Here is a 21,576-nt window from a genome sequence, read left to right on the forward strand (position 1 = left end):
AAACTAAACCCCTATCTCTCATCATACTCGTAAATCAAATCAAAATAGATTAAAGACTTAAACCTAAGACCTGAAACTATGAAACTATATGAACAAAGCAGTGGGGAAACACTCCAAGACTTTGGTCTAGGAAGTGCATTCTTATATGTTTGTTTCTTTCACTTAATTGTGAGGGTTGGGGGCAATATGGTAGAATGTCAGGGTTGGGTTTAAATCCAATCTAGGCCATGGTTTAGTTTTGAGATTGAGGTTAAGCTATATAACCTCCCCAAATCTCCATTTTATCACTTGCTTAGAAAAAGATAGATTAATAATACCTCCCTATATCACAGGATTGAATATGGAATGGACATGAACTTACCTGCTATATGTTAGGTGCTCTGGAAATGAGAATGTTTACACCTAATTTTTAGTGTTATTTATCTTTTATGCTTAAGTCTCTATCTGCCCTAAGTAAGGAGTGTAATAAATGTATGTTGAATGAATAAACTGATGAATAGAGGGAGAAGAAGGAGTCGTCAGGTTTTGCTTTGAAGGAGTTTTCTCGGAAGATATTTTCTTCTTTCTCCCCCAGCCAGCATTCCTCACTCAAATTCCTAATACTTTCCAGTGCTTATATAGTGTTAGCATGTGGGCAGGTGGAATGGAATGAAATGGCAGTGGCTTTTGACCATTCAGTGCCTACTTTTGAGTTGGTTAATTAGTCAATTGAGTTAGTTAGAAACCACTGTTTTGTATGTTAAGCCTAAATCCACTAAAATGGGGGAAAATGTATTTCTCAAAATTATTGCTGACAGGTGTAAAGAAAAGCTTACAGCATTCCAGAAAGTGTCCCCAGCTAGCCCACTGGTGGCGAACTCTTGGCTCTGTGCTGTAGAAACCTTCAAGAAGGCTGGAGAAAGATGAATCTCCACTCCCCATCCACCATGTTGCAATACCAAGTGCTTTTCAAAAGCATTTTTTAAGCTAAAAGACAAACTTACACATCCGTCATTATTATTTCATTAGTTCTCCCTTTCAAAATAACCTATTTCTTTCTCTGTGTCTTTTTTGCCTGTTGCTCTAAGAGCAGGTGATGAAAGAGAAGCCTCCCCAAAGAAGATTAAAACACCATTTGTTATGAAACTTCTAGTTTTCCATGGTTAAATGCTATTCAGAATACAGGTAAAGCCACAAGGAGTTTCCCTGTTGTTTGCCAAGCCCAAAGCCGCAGACAGATGAGAGGGGTAGAACATGAGCAATGAGGGAATGTGGGCTGAGGGATTCCATGTTTAGACAGATGGCTTTAGGCAGTGGGGCTAGCCAGAGAAAGCAAGAGCCTGCCTGGAGCACCAGGCCCCAGGAGAGTAAGCAGAGACGTTTGCATCAACCATGTGAGGTCATGGGGAGAATCAAGTATGAAGACAGGATTCTCAGTCATCATCAACCGCAAAGTGTCACTAGGAAAAGAGAGTGGCTTTAGTCATCCACTGGATAAATAGCTTATTTTTCTTGAAGAAGAGCATTTATGAGAATGAAGTCATGTGGAAAAGGGTGTCAAAATAAGAAGCAGTAGTGATAGATCTGGCTGGGTGCAAGTGGTAATGGGCTGGTAATCTGGCTTCCTTGTTATCTCCTGACCATTATGTGTTCTTGGTCTAGAACTGGCTTACTAACTAGGTTTGTTTATTTCTTTTTTAAATTAAATTAAATTCAATTAATTTTTTTTTTGAGATGGAGTCTCACTCTGTCACCCAGGCTGGAGTCTTGCTCTGTTGCCCAGGCTGGAGTGCAGTGACATGATCTCGGCTCACTGCACCCTCCACCTCCCAGGTTCAAGCAATTCCCCTGCCTCAGCTCATGAGTAGCTGGGATTACAGGCACTGGCCACCACGCCTAGCTAGTTTTTGTATTTTTAGTAGAGACAGGGTTTCAACATGTTGGCTAGGCTGGTCTCGAACTCCTGACCTCGAGTGATCTGCCCACCTGAGTCTCCCAAAGTGCTGGGATTATAGGTGTGAGCCACTGCACCCAGCCACTAACTAGGTTTATTTCATATGTCAAAGAATCTGATGATTGATTACTGATGTCTGCCCCAGGATCAGAAAGACGAATGGTAGCATTCATGCCATTTCCTGTCCTCCTAGGTACAGAACTTAACCTCCTTAGGCTTTATTTTCCTCATCTTGAGAATGATGCCAACTACAGCTATGTGAATTATTCTAAACCTAAGGTCTAACCAGTGAGAGTATTGTTTGAGGGTTATTGTGAGTACACTGAGTTCACTTGTTTATAAAACCATTTTCAGCATTCAATTAAATCAAAGCATTCAACCTTCAATATAATTCACCATAACTCACTCACTGTATGTTTTTCTCTTTCTTTTCCTTTTGGGTACATATTAGAAATCCCAAAATACCACAACTAAAATGTTAAACACAATAAAACCTTAGGTTCATTGTTCCTGCATGTCCTATTCTTGTTCTTGTTTTTTTTTTTTTTTTTGAGACGGAGTCTCGCTCTGTTGCCCAGGCTGGAGCGCAGTGGTGTGGTCTCGGCTCACTGCAAGCTCCACCTCCCGGTTCACGCCATTCTCCTGCCTCAGCCTCCCAAGTAGCTGGGACTACAGGCGCCTGCCACCACGCCTGGCTAATTTTTTTTATTTTTTTTTTATTTTTAGTGGAGACAGGGTTTCACCATGTTAGCCAGGATGGTCTTGATCTCCTGACCTCGTGATCCGTCCGACTCCGCCTCCCAAAGTGCTGGGATTACAGGTGTGAGTCATCATGCCCGACCTATTCTTGTTTATACTTATAATTTTTTAAAGACATCGAACAAATTCAGATTAGTAATGAGCTCACAAAAGGACTAGAAGACCTAAAAAAAGTAAGTGAAAGGACAGAGTAAGTGAAAATAAGGTACTAGTCAAGCCCTCAAAGTACAGATATTCAATGGGGACATACTTTCTGTTCTTCTGAACTCCAAGAACATGGCAAAATTAGCAAAACATAGAGAAGAAAAAATTCTGTTTTTAATTTTCTTCCTCCAGTAAACGCTTTATTTCAGTTTTTCTCAAACTGGGTCTGCAGATATACTTTGAAGCTTTGTGATTTTTTTTCTTTAAAAGTTGGCCTCCAATTACTCACATTTAGAAACATTGCTTTACTAAAATCTTAAAATATGAAATATTTCAAATCTCAGAAAATAATGCAACAGATATCAAGAGAGCCCATCAATCAAACTGGGAGGATTTACTCTATTGTTTCTGATCTCCAATTTTTTAATGGAATACAAAACTTGTGTATGTAATTAAAGCCACTCTGCAGGCTTCCTTTCTCTCTTCTTCCTACTTTAGATGTAGCTGCTAACTTGTTGAATTCACTTTGTGGCTTCATAGACTTTTTTTCTATGGTGGCATTTCATTAAGTTGTATCAAGCATTCTTTTTTTTTCACTGCAAAAACGGATTAAACGCCTACTGTTCATCTATCTATTTTGGATACAAATGTGAAAGGTATTTAAGGAACAGAACAAAAGCACAGAAACGAGATTAGTGACTAAGAGATTAATTAATTGTACATTCAACAGATTTACCAAATACTCATAAAGTGCTAGTTCACAGTTTTTCAATAATGAGTGGTAAAGAACGGGTGATGGGTTGAGCAACTCTGATTCATCTAATACTAACATGGTTTTGATATTATTATCCAAATCATAGATTAATTGAGAACTGGGACTGAGAATTCTGGCTCCCTAGATTTGGCTGATGATCCTTGGCATGACCTCGAAGAAGTCAGCAGCACTGGCTCTACAGCTATCATTGGTGAAATATGGAGGCAATAAAACATTTTCTTCACACAGAGGCATTATTAGTATAAATAAGTTCATGTCCTTGAAACCTCTGAATAAAAGCTCATTATATTCCAGGCTAAAGATGGAATAGAGACTATTGTTGTTAAATAGAGACGAACAAAGAACATACTATTAATTGGAGAACTTGTGTGTTGAAAATTGGGAAGGATAATCATTTATTAGTTTAAATGAGGCTTTCCATATTAATTGTAACCAATATATATTAGGTAAAATATTGAGAGAGACTGAAAAGGCCACATATGCATGCTAATGTAGGTTTGGGTTTTTAAGCACTGGGGTTTTAGTGTCTCAGTTTAGTGAAATGCCCTAAGAGCCAGAAGATTTTGAAGGCTGAATGAAAACAAGAAGTGATTGTAGTTATCAATGTAAGAAACAACATCACTCCATTAATGAATGTTCAAATTATTTCATCTTTATTGACCTCACCTTCTAAAGTAGATAATCCTTAAGATCCTTTCTGGTACTCTAGCTTTCTTCTTTCTGAACAAGTTATTCCTTTGCATCTATAGTCTTGATAAATGTATTTGTTCAAAACAGTGTCTTCAGACTTACATTGTGACCAAAATGTTGGATTGAAAACAAATTTGTTGCCTTTATTTAATATTTTGATGACATAGCAGAGATTTAAAAAACAATTATTTATACTATTTGAGACTTAATTGTAACTTAGAATATAGAGTTAACTCTTTTTCTTTTAGTAGCAAGAACTTTTTGGCAGAAAGATTTTGTTTCAGTGACAGACATGACATAGAAACATAAAATATGATTGTACACCTTTAATCTCATCACCAGGCAGCTGAGCTATTGGTCATGATCTGGCTTCCAAGTTGCAATCTGTGGCTCATAGCTTGCCTGAAATGGGCCTGAAAAGCAGGTTTACTGTGTTTCTACAGTTACATAGGAGTAGAAATGCTCCTTGGACCTCTGACTGCAATATGACAGACTAGATTAAAATACAGAAATGTATTAAAGAGACATGTATTCACAGTTCAGTTTTTTAAAGATTCACACCCTCAATATATTCCTTTTTGGTACTCCTGTGACATACTTGACAAGATGCCACTGTCAAGCCTTTTTGTACATTGGTTGCCCAAATTAGTTTTAAGCAAGATGATTTTTTACATCAGTTAAGATAATACTAATCTTTTCATTAGTTTAACTTTGAAATGATATTTAGGAACATGATACTTAAACACAATGATTTTCCTATTTTGCCAGCAACAGCTCCAACATGCAAATACATGTGGACATTTCTTGAAAGAAATGTTCAGGATTATAAACATCTTTGCCAAAGTTCTCAGAATTACAAATTTATGATTCAGAACAAATTTTCAAGTTGAAAAAATAGAAAACTCAATGATTATATCATCTAGGTCTATGGATGAAATCTGTTAGCAATGTGGAGGTGGTAATAAAAATGGTCTTTAATTAAAGATAAGTATTTGTACATGTGATTTTTCTGGGCAGAAATAACTGTTTATTATATTCTAAAACCCATGAAGGCAGCAGCATAAAGAAAACTACTATGGGCAAGTTATTTAATCTTTCATACTTTATTTCTTCATTTGTAAAACAAGGGTAATACCAGTCCTTACATCATAGATTTATTGAGGACATTGAATGACATAATATGCAAAAAGTACCTGAAACAGTCCTCACACATACTAAGCATTCAATAATTGTTACCTATTATTATTTTTAATATTATTATTATTAGGAGTGGTAATGCAAAACATTGATAAGAGAAAGGCAATTCAGGGTGTTCTTGTCTATTTTAAAGCCTTCATGTCTTAATTTAGAAACTTTTTCACTTCTAGTTAGGATATTAGGTCTAAAACACTTAATCTGACTTTTCTGTTAGAAAGGTATGATTATATATGTCAAAGAGGAGAATTATTTCAAAGTTTAATTACAGTTTGGATGAAGAAGTTGAGTGATTGTCTTTTGGCAATTGGAATTTCTTTCTAAATTCCTACACTTTAAAAACTGAAGTGTTAACCTCACTATTGTAGCACACACAGGTTCAGCAGAGTCTCATAATGGAATCCTCGTTTCATTGCTTTGGAAGGGGTCCGATGAAGATAGTTTGTCTGATGATGAAGATAATCTTTGCGGCAGGGTCCCAGGAAGAAATGGATGGGACACTCCTACTGGGTAATTTGAGCAGACATACTGGGACCACAGTACAGACAAAGGTGCCAGGAAGTAGTCTACCAATGGTACCCCGGAGCTAGCACCATCCTGAGCTTTTACCACACACACTTGAAGGGAGCGAGCAGTTATGATCCTGGAGACAGAGAGGGTCTGCAGAGAGCGCTGCCTCACAGCATTGAAGGGCAGCCTGCCTGTGGTGACCCTGTAGGGAGGGAGCTGGGGGAATAACCACCAGAACCTTACTGTCCCTGGCAGAACCCAACCAGAAGCCAGGGGACATGGGGCCTGTTGGTGTCTTTCACTTCCTGTCCAACTTTCCAGTGTTGATTGCACATGAAAAAGGGTGGTGTGTGGATCTGTAGGGAAAATGGTTGGGGAGGAGTGTAGGGGGAGAACAAAATAAAAACAGAAACTAGTACAGGTTACCAGCAGTAAACATGTGACTACTGATAAAAGTATACCTTTTCTCCCTTTCTTTCTTTTTTTTTTTGAGACGGAGTCTCGCTCTGTCGCCCAGGCTGGAGTGCAATGGCGTGATCTTGGCTCACTGCAACTTCTGCCTCCCAGGTTCACACGATTCTCCTGCCTCAGCCTGCCGAGTAGCTGGGACTACAGGTGTGCACCACCACGCCCAGCTAATTTGTGTATTTTTAGTAGAGACAGGGTTTCACCATGTTGGCCAGGATGGTCTCAAACTCCTGACCTCAAGTGATCCACCCGCCTTGGCCTCCCAAAAGTGCTGGGATTACAGGCGTGAGTCACTGCACCTGGCCCTCTCCCCTTCTTCTTATCCCATAAAACTGGCATAGAGAAATAGGATTGCTCTTAAAAAGTTTAAATTATATAAGCAGGGATCCCATTTAACATGATACTTTTCAGAGATAGATGCCTGTCAGGTGAAAGTTACTCTGAAGGCAGCATTATTTAAGATATTCATATACCCAAAGAACTAGGATGTGGGTCAGAAAGAAGCTGTTGAAGCTACTACATTCTAATTAAATTAATGATTTTCTTTCCAAATTCCCCTTGAATCTCCATTCTTACTTAGCTTTGAATCACAACAAGTATCAGACAAATGACCCATTCCAAATACCAACGCTGGTGGATTAGAGTATACTTAGTTTCACTTAAGAATTAAGGGATTTTTAGTCATTTTATGATAATATTATTATGGTCACATATCATTTTGAAAAATATAGTTCATTCAAGAATATAAACAATCTAATGGATATTTGGTTACTTAATAACAATTATTTTAAGTATATCATACAAATGAACATGGCTAACATTTAATATTTTTCAGAGGGGATGATATAGATTCTGCCTTTATTTTGCCTCTATAGTAAAATTATTGATAAAGTAATTAAAGATATATTGTTCTACATTTGTATGCCCTTGGACAGTAATTATCAGCCTCTTTTATCTCATGTTTCACTAGTAATTATATCCCATGTAGTAATTATTAATTACCATATAATAATTATATTGTAATTAAAACTTATATCCTGTAGGTTTTAACAAATAAGAAATGTAAAACCATACACTTTCAGAAAAGGTCATATTTCATAAATATTCTGTTATTATGTTTATCATTTACTGTAAGTGTTAAGCCTGTGAAACATTGTAGTAGAAATTGCTAAGGTTAAAACAAGCCAAAACTATTCTTTCAGTAATTTAATTAAAAATTTCATTGTATGGTCAACTATAAATTTTACTACTTTAGTAACAGTAAAACATAAAGATGCTCAACAAAAAATATTGCTGTCATTAGGTTTATGTAAAATTCTACAACTTCAGATGGACAAAGCAGAAAAAAGGTGTTGGCATTCAGAGGGCATGTGATATGAAGATGAAACCTGAATGTAAAAGATAGCTCAAGAACATGGCTGGTCAAACGAATAGAGAAGGGACAGAAGTCAAATGGATATCCACAGTAAGCAGGGCCATTGGGAAGCCGGACAAGAAAAAGTCTTTTTGTGCCCATGGGAAACAAAGATTAGAATAAATTTTGTCCAAGCTGACAATGAGTACATTGGAAGGCATAGATTCCCAGAAGCCAGAGCAGGGTCAGAAGGACATGCCACACAGCGGATGGCCAGCCAGTTATCAAAGTTGTAATGCTAATTTTGTCTCATGTGGGCTCTAGTAGGTGAGAGGACTTCTGGCCCCATCGTGGTACTGGGATCCTGTGGCAGCAGGATGCCCTAATATATGTTGTGGCATATTAAAAAAAAAATTGTTAGGTATTCACAATGCTTTCAATCATATCTCAGAACTAAAATTTGTTTTACTTTCTAATATAAAATAATTGAAATACTTATTGTAATGTAAAATAAACAATAAAATAATGTAAAATAAAATAAGTGAAATAACACTTTCACGTCATACATTAGGAAGTATGATGTACTCATTAGGATCTGTGAGTGCATAGCAAAGAATGCCACTTAAATAAACACTGGCTAATGTTTCCAGCACAGCCCTGGGGTCTCAACTGGAGTTCCCAAGACTGGCTTGATGGCAGCAGCTGTTAAGATTGCCCAACTTGCTCTCCTTGCTTGACTTTCATCTCCTCAAACTTCTTTGTGATAATAATTTGGCTTTCCTTGTAGATTTGTCTACAGGGTAGCAAATGAACAAACAAGAGGATTCAGTCTGGTGTTTTCTACATCTTTCATTGTAAACAAATACATTGCCATCCTGGTTATTATGCATCAGTAACTGAGGGTCCAATTAACATGAGTTTCCCCAGGAGGGAAGCGTCTGCTCCTCATGTTCTGATTGATTGGGTTGCAGGGCTCTGGACTAGATCTCGAATAGTGATGAGTTCATAGGGGACATCACTTGGTATTCTTTGCTACGTTTGGTTTTTCTTTCAAAGCGTTAACAGGAAGTCTGATAAGACTAACTTTTACACACAATAATCTTTTGGGTACATTATTGATATACTTGGTACAATTAAACTGACTTACTTACCTGTGTCTTGATCCACCATAAATTCTGGAAACTGTCCTGTTTCAGATATTGCCCATCATAAAACTTTCTTACAAATCAATTAACTGAAAGAACAAGGACCAAATTTGAAAAGGATAAAGTCTTCCCTTCTGTTTTCTTTTTGGGCAAAATTGATACTATAAGAAATTACATATGTCTTAACTCAAATATAAAAGTAAAAGTAGAAGAGTGAATTCTGGAAAACACTAGGATAATGAGAATATATATATATATATATATATATATATATATATATATATATATATATTCCCAGTTTTTTAAAAATTATACTTTAAGTTCTAAGGTGCATGTGCACAATGTGCAGGTTTGTTACATATGTATACATGTGCCATGTTGGTGTGTTGCACCCATTAACTCATCATTTACATTAGGTATATCTCCTAATGCTATCCCTCCCCCCTCTCCCCACCCCACAACAGGCCCCAGTGTGTGATGTTCCCCACCCTGTGTCCAAGTGTTCCCATTGTTCATTTCCTACCTATGAGTGAGAACATGCGGTGTTTGGTTTTCTGTCCTTGCGATAGTTTGCTCAGAATGATGGTTTCCATCTTTATCCATGTCCCTACAAAGGACATGAACTCATCATTTTTTATGGCTGCATAGTATTCCATGTTGTGTAGGTGCCACATTTGCTTAATCCAGTCGATCATTGATGGACATTTGGGTTGGTTCCGAGTCTTTGCTATTGTGAATAGTGCCGCAATAAACATACATGTGCATGTGTCTTTATAGCAGCAGGATTTATAATCCTTTGGGTATATACCCAGTAATGGGATCGCTGGGTCAAATGGTATTTCTAGTTCTAGATCCTTGAGGACTTGCCGCACCGTCTTCCACAATGGTTGAACTAGTTTACAGTTCCACCAACAGTGTAAAAGTGTTCCTATTTCTCTACATCCTCTCCAGCACCTGTTGTTTCCTGACTTTTTAATGATTGCCATTTTAACTGGTGTGAGATGGTATCTCATTGTGGATTTGATTTGCATTTCTCTGATGGCCAGTGATGATCAGCATTTTTTCATGTGTCTGTTGGCTGCATAAATGTCTTCTTTTGAGAAGAGTCTGTTCATATCCTTTGCCCACTTTTTGATGGTTTTTTTTTTCTTGTAAATGTGTTTAAGTTCTTTGTAGATTCTGGATATTAGCCCTTTGTCAGATGGATAGATTGCAAAAATTTTTTCCCATTCTGTAGGTTGCCTGTTCACTCTGATGGTAGTTTCTTTTGCTATGCAGAAGCTCTTTAGTTTAATTAGATCCCATTTTCCTATTTTGGCGTTTGTTGCCATTGCTTTTGGTGTTTTGGACATGAAGTCCTTGCCCATGCCTATTTCCTGAATGGTATTGCCTAGGTTTTCTTCTAGGGTTTTTATGGTTTTAGGTCTACCATTTAAGTCTTTAATCCATCTTGAATTAATTTTTGTATAAGGTGTAAGGAAGGAATCCAGTTTCAGCTTTCTACATATGGCTAGCCAGTTTTCCCAGCACCATTTATTAAATAGGGAATTCTTTCCCCATTTCTTGTTTTTGTCAGGTTTGTCAAAGATCAGATGGTTGGTATTATTTCTGAGGGCTCTATTCTGTTCCATTGGTCTATATCTCTGTTTTGGTACCAGTACCAAGATGTTTTGGTGACTGTAGGCTTGTAGTAAAGTTTGAAGTCAGGTAGTGTGATGCCTCCAGCTTTGTTCTTCTGGCTTAGGATTGTCTTGGCAATGTGGACTCTTTTTTGGTTCCATGTGAACTTTCAAGTAGTTTTTTTCCAATTCTGTGAAGAAAGTCATTGGTAGCTTGATGGGGATGGCATTGAATCTATAAATTACCTTGGGCAATAAGGCCATTTTCACAATATTGATTTTTCCTATCCATGAGCATAGAATGTTCTTCCATTTGTTTGTGTTCTTTTATTTCGTTGAGTAGTGGTTTGTAGTTCTACTTGAAGAGGTCCTTCATGTCCCTTGTAAGTTGGATTCCTAGGTATTTTATTCTCTTTGAAGCAATTGTGAATGGGAGTTCACTCATGATTTGGCTCTCGGTCTGTTATTGGTGTATAGGAATGCTTGTGATTTTTGCACATTGATTTTGTATCCTGAGAATTTGCTGAAGTTGCTTATCAGCTTAAGCAGATTTTAGGCTGAGACAATGGGGTTTTCTAAATATACAGTCATGTCATCTAAAAACAGGGACAATTTGACTTCCTCTTTTCCTAATTGAATACCCTTTATTTCTTTCTCCTGCCTGATTGCCCTGGCCAGAACTTCCAACACTATGTTAAATAGGAGTGGTGACAGAGGACATCCTTGTCTTGTGCCAGTTTTAGAAGGGAATGCTTCCAGTTTTTTGCCCATTCAGTATGATATTGGCGGTGGGTTTGTCATAGATAGCTCTTATTATTTTGAGATATGTCCCATCAATACCTAATTTATTGAGAGTTTTTAGCATGAAGGGCTGTTGAATTTTGTCAAAGGCCTTTTCTGCATCTATTAAGATAACCATGTGGTTTTTGTCTTTGGTTCTGTTTATATCATGGATTACATTTATTTATTTGTGTATGTTGAACTAGCCTTGCATCCCAGGGATGAAGCCAACTTGATCATGGTGGATAAGTTTTTGATGTGCTGCTGGATTCGGTTTGGCAGTATTTTATTGAGGATTTTTGCATCGATGTTCATCAGGGATATTGGTCTATAATTCTGTTTTTTTGTTGTGTCTCTGCCAGGCTTTGGTATCAGGATGATGCTGGCCTCATAAAATGAGTTAGGGAGGATTCCGTCTTTTTCTATTGATTGGAATACTTTCAGAAGGAATGGTACCAGCTCCTCTTTGTACCTCTGGTAGAATTCAGCTGTGAATCCATCTGGTCCCGGACTTTTTTTTTGTTGGTAGGCTATTAATGATTGCCTCAATTTCAGAGCCTGTTATTGGTCTATTCAGGGATTCAACTTCTTCCTGGTTTAGTCTTGGGAGGGTGTATGTGTCAAGGAATTTATCCATTTCTTCTAGATTTTCTAGTTTATTTGCATAGAGGTTTTTATAGTATTCTCTGATGGTAGTTTGTATTTCTGTGGGATCAGTGGTGATATCCCCATTATCATTTTTTATTGTGTCTATTTGATTCTTCTCTCTTTTCTTCTTTATTAGTCTTGCTAGCAGTCTATAAATTTTGCTGATCTTTTCAAAAAACCAACTCCTGGATTCATTGATTTTTTGAAGGGTTTTTTGTGTCTCTATCTCCTTCAGTTCTGCTCTGATCTTAGTTATTTCTTGCCTTCTGCTAGTTTTTGAATGTATTTGTTCTTGCTTCTCTAGTTCTTTCAATTGTGATGTTAGGGTGTCAATTTTGGATCTTTCCTGCTTTCTCTTGTGGGCATTTAGTGCTATAAATTTCCCTCTACACACTGCTTTAAATGTGTCCCAGAGATTCTAGTATATTTGTGTCTTTGTTCTCATTGGTTTCAAAGAACATCTTTATTTCTGCCTTCATTTTGTTATGTACCCAGTAGTCAATCATGAGCAGGTTGTTTAGTCTCCATGTAGTTGAGAGGTTTTGAGTGAGTTTCTTAATCCTGAGTTCTAGTTTGATTGCACTGTGGTCTGAGAGACAGTTTGTTGTGATTTCTGTTCTTTTACATTTGCTGAGGAGTACTTTACTTCCAACTATGTGGTCAATTTTGGAATAAATGCAATGTGGTCCTGAGAAGAATGTATATTATGTTGATTTGGGGTGGAGAGTTCTGTAGATGTCTATTAGGTCTGCTTGGTGCAGAGCTGGATATCCTTGTGAACTTTCTGTCTCGTTGATCTGTCTAATGTTGACAGTGGGATGTTAAAGTCTCCCATTATTATTGTGTGGGAGTCTAAGTCTCTTTGTAGGTCTCTAAGGACTTGCTTGCTTTATGAATCTGGGTGCTGCTGTATTGGGTGCATATATATTTAGGATAGTTAGCTCTTCTTGTTGAATTGATCCGTTTAGCATTATGTAATGGCCTTCTTTGTCTCTTTTGATCTTTGTTGGTTTTAAAGTCTGTTTTATCAGAGCCTAGGATTGCAACCGTTGCCTTTTTTAGTTTTCCATTTGCTTGGTAGATCTTCCCTCCATCCCTTTATTTTGAGCCTATGTGTGTCTCTGCACGTGAGATGGGTTTCCTGAATACAGCACACTGATGGGTCTTGACTCTTTATTCAATTTGCCAGTCTGTGTCTTTTAATTGGAGCATTTAGCCCATTTACATTTAAGGTTAATATTGTTATGTGTGAATTTGATCCTGTCATTATGATGTTAGCTGTTTATTTTCCTCGTTAGTTCATGCAGTTTCTTCCTAGCATTGATGTTCTTTACAATTTGGCATGTTTTTGCAGTGGCTGGTACCAGTTGTTCCTTTCCATGTTTAGTGCTTCCTTCAGGAGCTCTTGTAAGGCAGGCCTGCTGGTGACAAAATCTCTCAGCATTTGTTTGTCTGTAAAGGATTTTATTTCTCCTTCACTTATGAAGCTTAGTTTGGCTGGGTATGAAATTCTGGGTTGAAAATTCTTTTCTTTAAGAATGTTGAATATTGGCTCCCACTCTCTTCTGGCTTGTAGAGTTTCTCCCAAGAGATCCGCTGTTAGTCTGATGGGGTTCCTTTTGTGGGTAACCAGACCTTTCTCTCTGGTTGCCCTTAACAGTTTTTCCTTCATTTCAACTTTGGTGAATCTGACAATTACGTGTCTTGGAGTTGCTCTTCTCAAAGAGTATCTTTGGGGCGTTCTCTGTATTTCCTGAATTTGAATGTTGGCCTGCCTTGCTAGGTTGTGGAAATTCTCCTGGAAAATATCCTGAAGAATGTTTTCCAACGTGGTTCCATTCTCTCCATCACTTTCAGGTACACTAATCAGACATAGATTTGGTCTTTTCACATAGTCCCATATTTCTTGGAGGCTTTGTTCATTTCTTTTTACTCTTTTTTGTCTAAACTTCTCTTCTGGCTTCATTTCATTCATTTGATCTTCAATCACTGATACCCTTTCTGCCACTTGATTGAATTGGCTACTGAAGCTTGTGCATGCATCACGTGGTTCTTGTGCCATGGTTTTCAGCTCCATCAGGTCATTTAAGGTCTTCTCTACGCTGTTTATTCTAGTTAGCCATTGGTCTAATCTTTTTTCAAGGTTTTTAGCTTCCTTGCAATGGGTTTGAACATCCTCCTTTAGCTCGGAGAAGATTGTTATTACCGATCGTGTAAAGCCGTCTTCTCTCAACTCATCAAAGTCATTCTCCGTCCAGCTTTGTTCCGTTGCTGGTGAGGAGCTGCGTTCCTTTGGAGGAGAAGAGGCGCTCTGATTTTTAGAATTTTCAGATTTTCTGCTCTGGTTTCTCCCCATCTTTGTGGTTTTATCTACCTTTGGTCTTTGATGATGGTGACGTACAGAGGGGGTTTTGGTGTGGATGTCCTTTCTGTTTGTTAGTTTTCCTTCTAACAGTCAGGACCCTCAGCTGCAGGTCTGTTGGAGTTTGCTGGAGTCCACTCCAGACCCTGTTTGCCTGGGTATCACCAGCCGAGTCTGCAGAACAGCAAATATTGCAGAATGGCAAATGTTGCTGTCTGATCCTTCCTTTGGAAGCTTTGTCTCTGAGGGGCACCTGGCTGTATGAGGTATCCAGTAGGGAGGTGTCTCCCAGTTAGTCTACTCGGGAGTCAGGGACTCACTTTAGGAGGCAGTCTGTCCATTCTCAGAACTCAAACTCCGTACTGGGAGCACCACTACTCTCTTCAAAGCTGTCAGACAGGGATGTTTAAGTCTGCAGAAGTTTCTGCTGCCTTTTGTTCAGCTATGCCCTGTCCCCAGAGGTGGAGTCTACAGAGGCAGGCAGGCCTCCTTGAGCTGGGGTGGGCTCCACCCTGTTCAAGCTTCCCAGCCACTTTGTTTATCTACTCAAGACTCAGCAATTGTGGACCCCCCTCCCCCAGCCTCACTGCTGCCTTGCAGTTCAATCTCAGACTGCTGTGCTAGCAGTGAGTGAGGCTCTGTGGGCATGGGACCCTCTGAGCCAGGCATGGGATATAATCTCCTGGTGTGCTGTTTGCTGAGACCATTGGAAAAATGCAGTATTAGGGTGGGAGTGTCCCAATTTTCTGGATACCATCTGTCACGGCTTCCCTTGGCTAGGAAAGGGAATTCCCCGACCCCTTGCACTTCCTGGGTGAGGCAGTGCCCCGCTCTGCTTCGGCTCACACTCCGTGGGCGGCACCCACTGTCCGAGAAGCCCCAGTGAGATGAAGCCAGTACCTCAGTTGGAAATGCAGAAATCACCTGTCTTCTGCGTTGCTCACGCTGGGAGCTGTAGACTGGAGCTGTTCTTATTCAGCCATCTTGGGACCTCCCCTTTGTGAGAAAATATTGAGTAAAGAGGCAATGATAGAAATGGAAAGCTGAAGCTTTGTTATCCCTCTGCCTGAGTGAAGTTTTGTCCCTCAGATCAAAAAGTTGAACTATGCATTATATTTGCAAGTCAAAGCCTCATAAACTGAATGCCTTAGAAATTCTGGGGAGATACAAGCAAAGCATTCAAACGTGCTTATCTTCTACTTATTTACAGTTTATGTATGTCCTAAAAGGATTGTATGGTAATTTACAATATCATATAGTGTGCATAAAATAAAAGATAAATCCAGTTATATAAGTGTGAGTTGCTGAACCACTTGAATGAAAGAAATCTTAGTTTTTCTTTTTCCAAATAGCAAACAAAATCTGTCTTTCAGCAAGATTTTGTAAGACATACAAAATCAAATATTAATTTGTGTATTTTCCTTACCTCTGTTAGCTTATAGAACTCTGTTCCAGCAACACAGGAAGGAGTCTGGTTCCCAGTTGATGGACTGTGTTACTCTATGATTAGCTTCAGAAATAATCCAACCTGTCTTGTGGGCTCTGATGTTTAATGAGGATTGCAGAGATACCCCTACAGCAGCTTCTTCTTTCATGCAAGGCTCTACCATGTAGACACTCTGCTATTTTTCAGGATGAGAATAAAAATAAAATTCTCAGTCCCCCTACAGACAGAACAGACCCCCTCTTGGCCAAGAAGACCCCAGGGAAACCTTGGAAGCTGAGTTCCCAGCCATGGTGGTATGGGAGGTTGAACATGCCTCCTTAAACTCCCTCGTTGGCTAATCACCCTTAGACTTCCTTCCCTAAGGGTTTAGCAGAAACCAGCCCTTTGGGAAGACTCAAGCTGATACCCACCAACTGCCTAATGCTGCCCCTCCACTTTGTGGTTTTGACAACACAACAACCAGCCAGCATTCCTTCCTGATAAGTGATCTCCAGCCCCAGATTTGTTCTGTCTAGTCTATGGAGGAGGCACAGTGATGATTATCGTGTTATCTGCTTCACTTTTTAATGTCAAATGGCCAGAAACTCCACCCTTAGATCATGCTAATGCTGCCATTTTTGCACATGTGACTCATGAAGGGGCGTGAAGCTCAATTGCACATGTGCATGTTTTAGCCACTCTGTTCTTGTTCCCTTTGCCCCTGCCTTCCAGGTGTCTGTTTCTGGCTTCTGCCAGAAGCTATGCTTTCCCAGCCTGTTAGAATGGCCACCTTGCAGGCTGCAACCCTTTATGAGTAATAAAGCTCTCCTTTCCAAATGTATGAGCCTGGTCATTCTTCAGTTGACAGGACCAAGGCACTTGGTATGCATACAGTCACCTTTATCTAAGGACCTACCACCTTTGGGGTGCTATGCAGGAGGGGTTACTGGAGTCCACAGGTGTTTACAGGTGTCTACTACCCATAGTCCCCTCTCTTGTCTCCCAGTTCTGAGGGTTTGGAAAAGCAATACCATTTAGTCTGTCTTTTCTCCTTATTGGTCAAATCACAAGTCTCCAGTCAAGATGCTCATCTACTTTTTTGCCTTTTGCAAAAGTGCTGAGCATTTCCAAACATAGCTTTGGGGTGGCACGGCAGTGGGGTGGGTGGATTATTTAGAGCTTTAGTCCTTGAAATACAAAAATAATTGCAAACTCCCCTAAAGACAGTAAACTTTGGAACTCAAACCCTAAGGCCTTGCTAGCCTTTCTATAAGGAAAGAAACAGGGAAAATTACTTTTTTTCCTTCTTTTTAAAAATTGTATCTACAAAAGCAACACAATGAAGACCCCAAGTCATTGTTTGTTTTTACGTAATAATGCAAGAATAAAATGACAAGACCAAGAAGGTAAAGGAAGGAGGGATATAAAATGGTTATATCAGAAACCTGAGTAAAAAAATAAGTTTTTTTGTTTTGTTTTGTTTTGTTTTTTACTATAATACAGACTTCTAACAGCTCAGTAGCTAAAATGATGAAGGAATCACAGTGGGTTGCCTAAAAATAGTAGGTGAACACTTATCTGTATTGTATTGATAAAGTGCATTTGTTAACTAAGCATTTTCAGTGTAAGCTTTAATAGAACGTAGATTTCTTCTAGGGTTTTTATGGTTTTAGGTCTAACGTTTAAGTCTTTAATCCATCTTGAATTGATTTTTGTATAAGGTGTAAGGAAGGGATCCAGTTTCAGCTTTCTACATATGGCTAGCCAGTTTTCCCAGCACCATTTATTAAATAGGGAATCCTTTCCCCATTTCTTGTTTTTCTCAGGTTTGTCAAAGATCAGATAGTTGTAGATATGTGGCATTATTTCTGACGGCTCTGTTCTGTTCCATTGATCTATATCTCTGTTTTGGTACCAGTACCATGCCGTTTTGGTTACTGTAGCCTTGTAGTATAGTTTGAAGTCAGGTAGTGTGATGCCTCCAGCTTTGTTCTTTTGGCTTAGGATTGACTTGGCAATGCGGGCTCTTTTTTGGTTCCATATGAACTTTAAAGTAGTTTTTTCCAATTCTGTGAAGAAAGTCATTGGTAGCTTGATGGGGATGGCATTGAATCTGTAAATTACCTTGGGAAGGATGGCCATTTTCATGATATTGATTCTTCCTACCCATGAGCATGGAATGTTCTTCCATTTGTTTGTATCCTCTTTTATTTCCTTGAGCAGTGGTTTGTAGTTCTCCTTGAAGAGGTCTTTCACATCCCTTGTAAGTTGGATTCCTAGGTATTTTATTCTCTTTGAAGCAATTGTGAATGGGAGTTCACTCATGATTTGGCTCTCTGTTTGTCTGTTATTGATGTATAAGAATGCTTGTGATTTTTGCACATTGATTTTGTATCCTGAGACTTTGCTGAAGTTGCTTATCAGCTTAAGGAGATTTTGGGCTGAGACAATGGGGTTTTCTAGATATACTATCATGTCATCTGCAAACAGGGACAATTTGACTTCCTCTTTTCCTAATTGAATACCCTTGATTTCCTTCTCCTGCCTAATTGCCCTGGCCAGAACTTCCAACACTATGTTGAATAGAAGTGGTGAGAGAGGGCATCCCTGTCTTGTGCCAGTTTTCAAAGGGAATGCTTCCAGTTTTTGCCCATTCAGTATGATATTGGCTGTGGGTTTGTTATAAATAGCTCTTATTATTTTGAGATACGTCCCATCAATTCCTAATTTATTGAGAGTTTTTAGCATGAAGTGTTGTTGAATTTTGTCAAAGGCCTTTTCTGCATCTATTGAGATAATCATGTGGTTTAAGAAAACCTAGGCATTACCATTCAGGACATAGGCATGGGCAAGGACTTCATGTCTAAAACACCAAAAGCAATGGCAACAAAAGCCAAAATTGACAAATGGGATCTAATTAAACTCAAGAGCTTCTGCACAGCAAAGGAAACTACCATCAGAGCGAACAGGCAACCTACAAAATGGGAGAAAATTTTCGCAACATACTCATCTGACAAAGGGCTAATATCCAGAATCTACAATGAACTCCAACAAATTTACAAGAAAAAAACAAACAACCCCATCAAAAAGTGGGCGAAGGACATGAACAGACACTTCTCAAAAGAAGACATTTATGCAGCCAAAAAACACATGAAAAAATGCTCACCATCACTGGCCATCAGAGAAATGCAAATCAAAACCACAATGAGATACCATCTCACACCAGTTAGAATGGCAATCATTCAAAAGTCAGGAAACAACAGGTGCTGGAGAGGATGTGGAGAAATAGGAACACTTTTACACTGTTGGTGGGACTGTAAACTTGTTCAACCCTTGTGGAAGTCAGTGTGGCGATTCCTCAGGGATCTAGAACTAGAAATTCCATTTGACCTAGCCATCCCATTACTGGGTATATACCCAAAGGACTATAAATCATGCTGCTATAAAGACACATGCACACGTATGTTTATTGCCGCATTATTCACAATAGCAAAGACTTGGAACCAACCCAAATGTCCAACAATGATAGACTGGATTAAGAAAATGTGGCACATATACACCATGGAATACTATGCAGCCATAAAAAATGATGAGTTCATGTCCTTTGTAGGGACATGGATGAAATTGGAAATCATCATTCTCAGTAAACTATCGCAAGAACAAAAAACCAAACACCGCATATTCTCACTCATAGGTGGGAATTGAACAATGAGAACACATGGACACAGGAAGGGGAACATCACACTTCGGGGACTGTTGTGGGGTGGGGGGAGGGGGGAAGGATAGCATTGGGAGATATACCTAATGCTAGATGACGAGTTGGTGGGTGCAGCGCACCAGCATGGCACATGTATACATATGTAACTTACCTGCACATTGCACACATGTACCATAAAACCTAAAGTATAATAATAATAATAATAATAAAAAAAAAGAAAAAAAAAATAGAACGTAGAACACTGCAGAAGTTGGCTAAAGCACTGCAGCTGATTTGCAAGTAGGATGAAGATTTCCACCACCTCTAACTCAGGACTAAACTGGTTCTTAAAAAGTGGCATTCAATTAGGCTTTGTACCTGGGAGTTGGCCGTAGTGGTTTTGAGAAATCATTCATTTTTAATGAATTTTTCCACCTCAGGGGTCACCATCACATTGACAACCCCTGGGAAGCATGAGGGATGCCTCCCTCTCTGTTGGGTCACCCTACCAGCCACCTGGCAGCTGGTGCTGGCTCCCACTGTGGCATTCTGCAGGTGCAGCGACCCCAGCACCACACCGCTGGGGAGGTCAGCCTCACAGTCCAGCTGCAGCAGCAAGTCATTCAGGTGGGAGTCAGCCATTCTCACGGATGGTCCGTATGGAACACGTCTGCTGGAATCTCTTCCCCCACCTCAGGTCGTGGGCCCCCAGCACCACGGAAGAAATTCCTCCTGCTGTGGAAGCAGCTGGCCACAGTCAGCTGGAAGCCAGGACAGACCAGGGCACCCCCACAGAAGTGAATTTCCTAATCCTGAATCAAGATCAGGATCCCCTGATCCCGAATCAAGATCAGAATCCTGGGGCCCAGCCTCGATGAGAACAACTAGTGAGTTTTCACTCATTTTGTTCGGATTTCCTAAGGAATGGTTTTATGGGGGTGCCATCATCAATCTCAAATTAATTTCTAAAATTCATTTTTTGGCCTAACTTCATGTTGTAAACAATTTCTTTCTCTTTTTTATTGTTAAACCCAAGGGTTTAAACCCAGTTGGCATGTGTGGCAAGAAGCCACTCTTGGTGTCTGATGTCAAGTGGCAGCAGCACAGAGGTGTGGGGGTGGAGAGCTCTAGGGAGATCCATGGTTGGGGGCGGGAGGGTAGTGTGGGAGTGGGGTTTGGGGAAGGGCCTGTATGTAAGTAGAGGAGGAGCTAAGTCCCAGCACGGCCAGAGCCAGAGCCAGAGCCAGAGCCACAGTCTGAAAAGAAGCCAACTCTGAGCCAGGGATGAAGGAAGATGAGGAATCCCAGGACCCAGAGATATGCCAAACCAGGAAATGGAAATGCAAAGACAATACCTAAGCAGGGGCAGTACCTGGGGACAGAATGTGCCCAGACGCATGGGGAGGAGCTGACACAGTTCTCTAGAGCTGAGCGAAATCCAAGAAAGGCAATGGGAATCTTTTACCGGCATCTACCACGTAACCAGCACTTTCAGGTGATCTGCTTGTCAGTCTTCTCCCAGCTTCACAGTAATCTGGAGAGTACATATTATTATTTTCATTGCAACAAAATACATAGTATGGATCTTGGCTACTTCCTCACAGTAGCCAGTAACATAAAACAATGCATATCACTAACTTAAAAGATAGTGAGAAGAAATCCAATAACACTCAGAAGCCATTCATCAGTAAAACTCTAAAAGTGTATTAAAGACAAATTTATTCATGGCCACAATAAACACTATATACTTAGCCCAAGAGTTACCATTATATTTAGTAGAAAAGTTGAAAGTGACAAGACTGAGGGGTCCAGGCTACCATGTTACTTATCTTAGTGGGATATATACCAGAAATAGAGAAAGTGTAGAGAAAGGAAAAAATAAAAGAGGCAAATATAGAAAAGTAAGATTTCTTTTTATGATAGATGAAACTGTCTACTTAGAGAACTCAAGAATGGTAGCCAAGAAGTATTAATGGTAATTAAAAGGCAGAAAAAAAAATCCACAGAAAACCTGTTACCTCTGCATATGGAGTTGCTACTTTTCAGTTGCTACACAGAATTCCATGTATGGG

At 39.4% G+C, this 21,576-nt stretch overlaps 1 non-coding gene across 1 annotated transcript; it reads right to left on the reverse strand.

Moving 5' to 3' along the window:
• Positions 1–20,365: 20,365 nt before the first annotated feature.
• On the reverse strand, positions 20,366–20,458 carry LOC112128640 (small nucleolar RNA SNORD116). The gene has a single exon (XR_002911130.2). It is a non-coding gene; the product is annotated as a small nucleolar RNA SNORD116 (small nucleolar RNA).
• Positions 20,459–21,576: the final 1,118 nt, after the last annotated feature.

The sequence above is a fragment of the Pongo abelii genome, chromosome 14, assembly GCF_028885655.2.
Source record: "Pongo abelii isolate AG06213 chromosome 14, NHGRI_mPonAbe1-v2.0_pri, whole genome shotgun sequence".
Taxonomy (NCBI): domain Eukaryota; kingdom Metazoa; phylum Chordata; class Mammalia; order Primates; family Hominidae; genus Pongo; species Pongo abelii.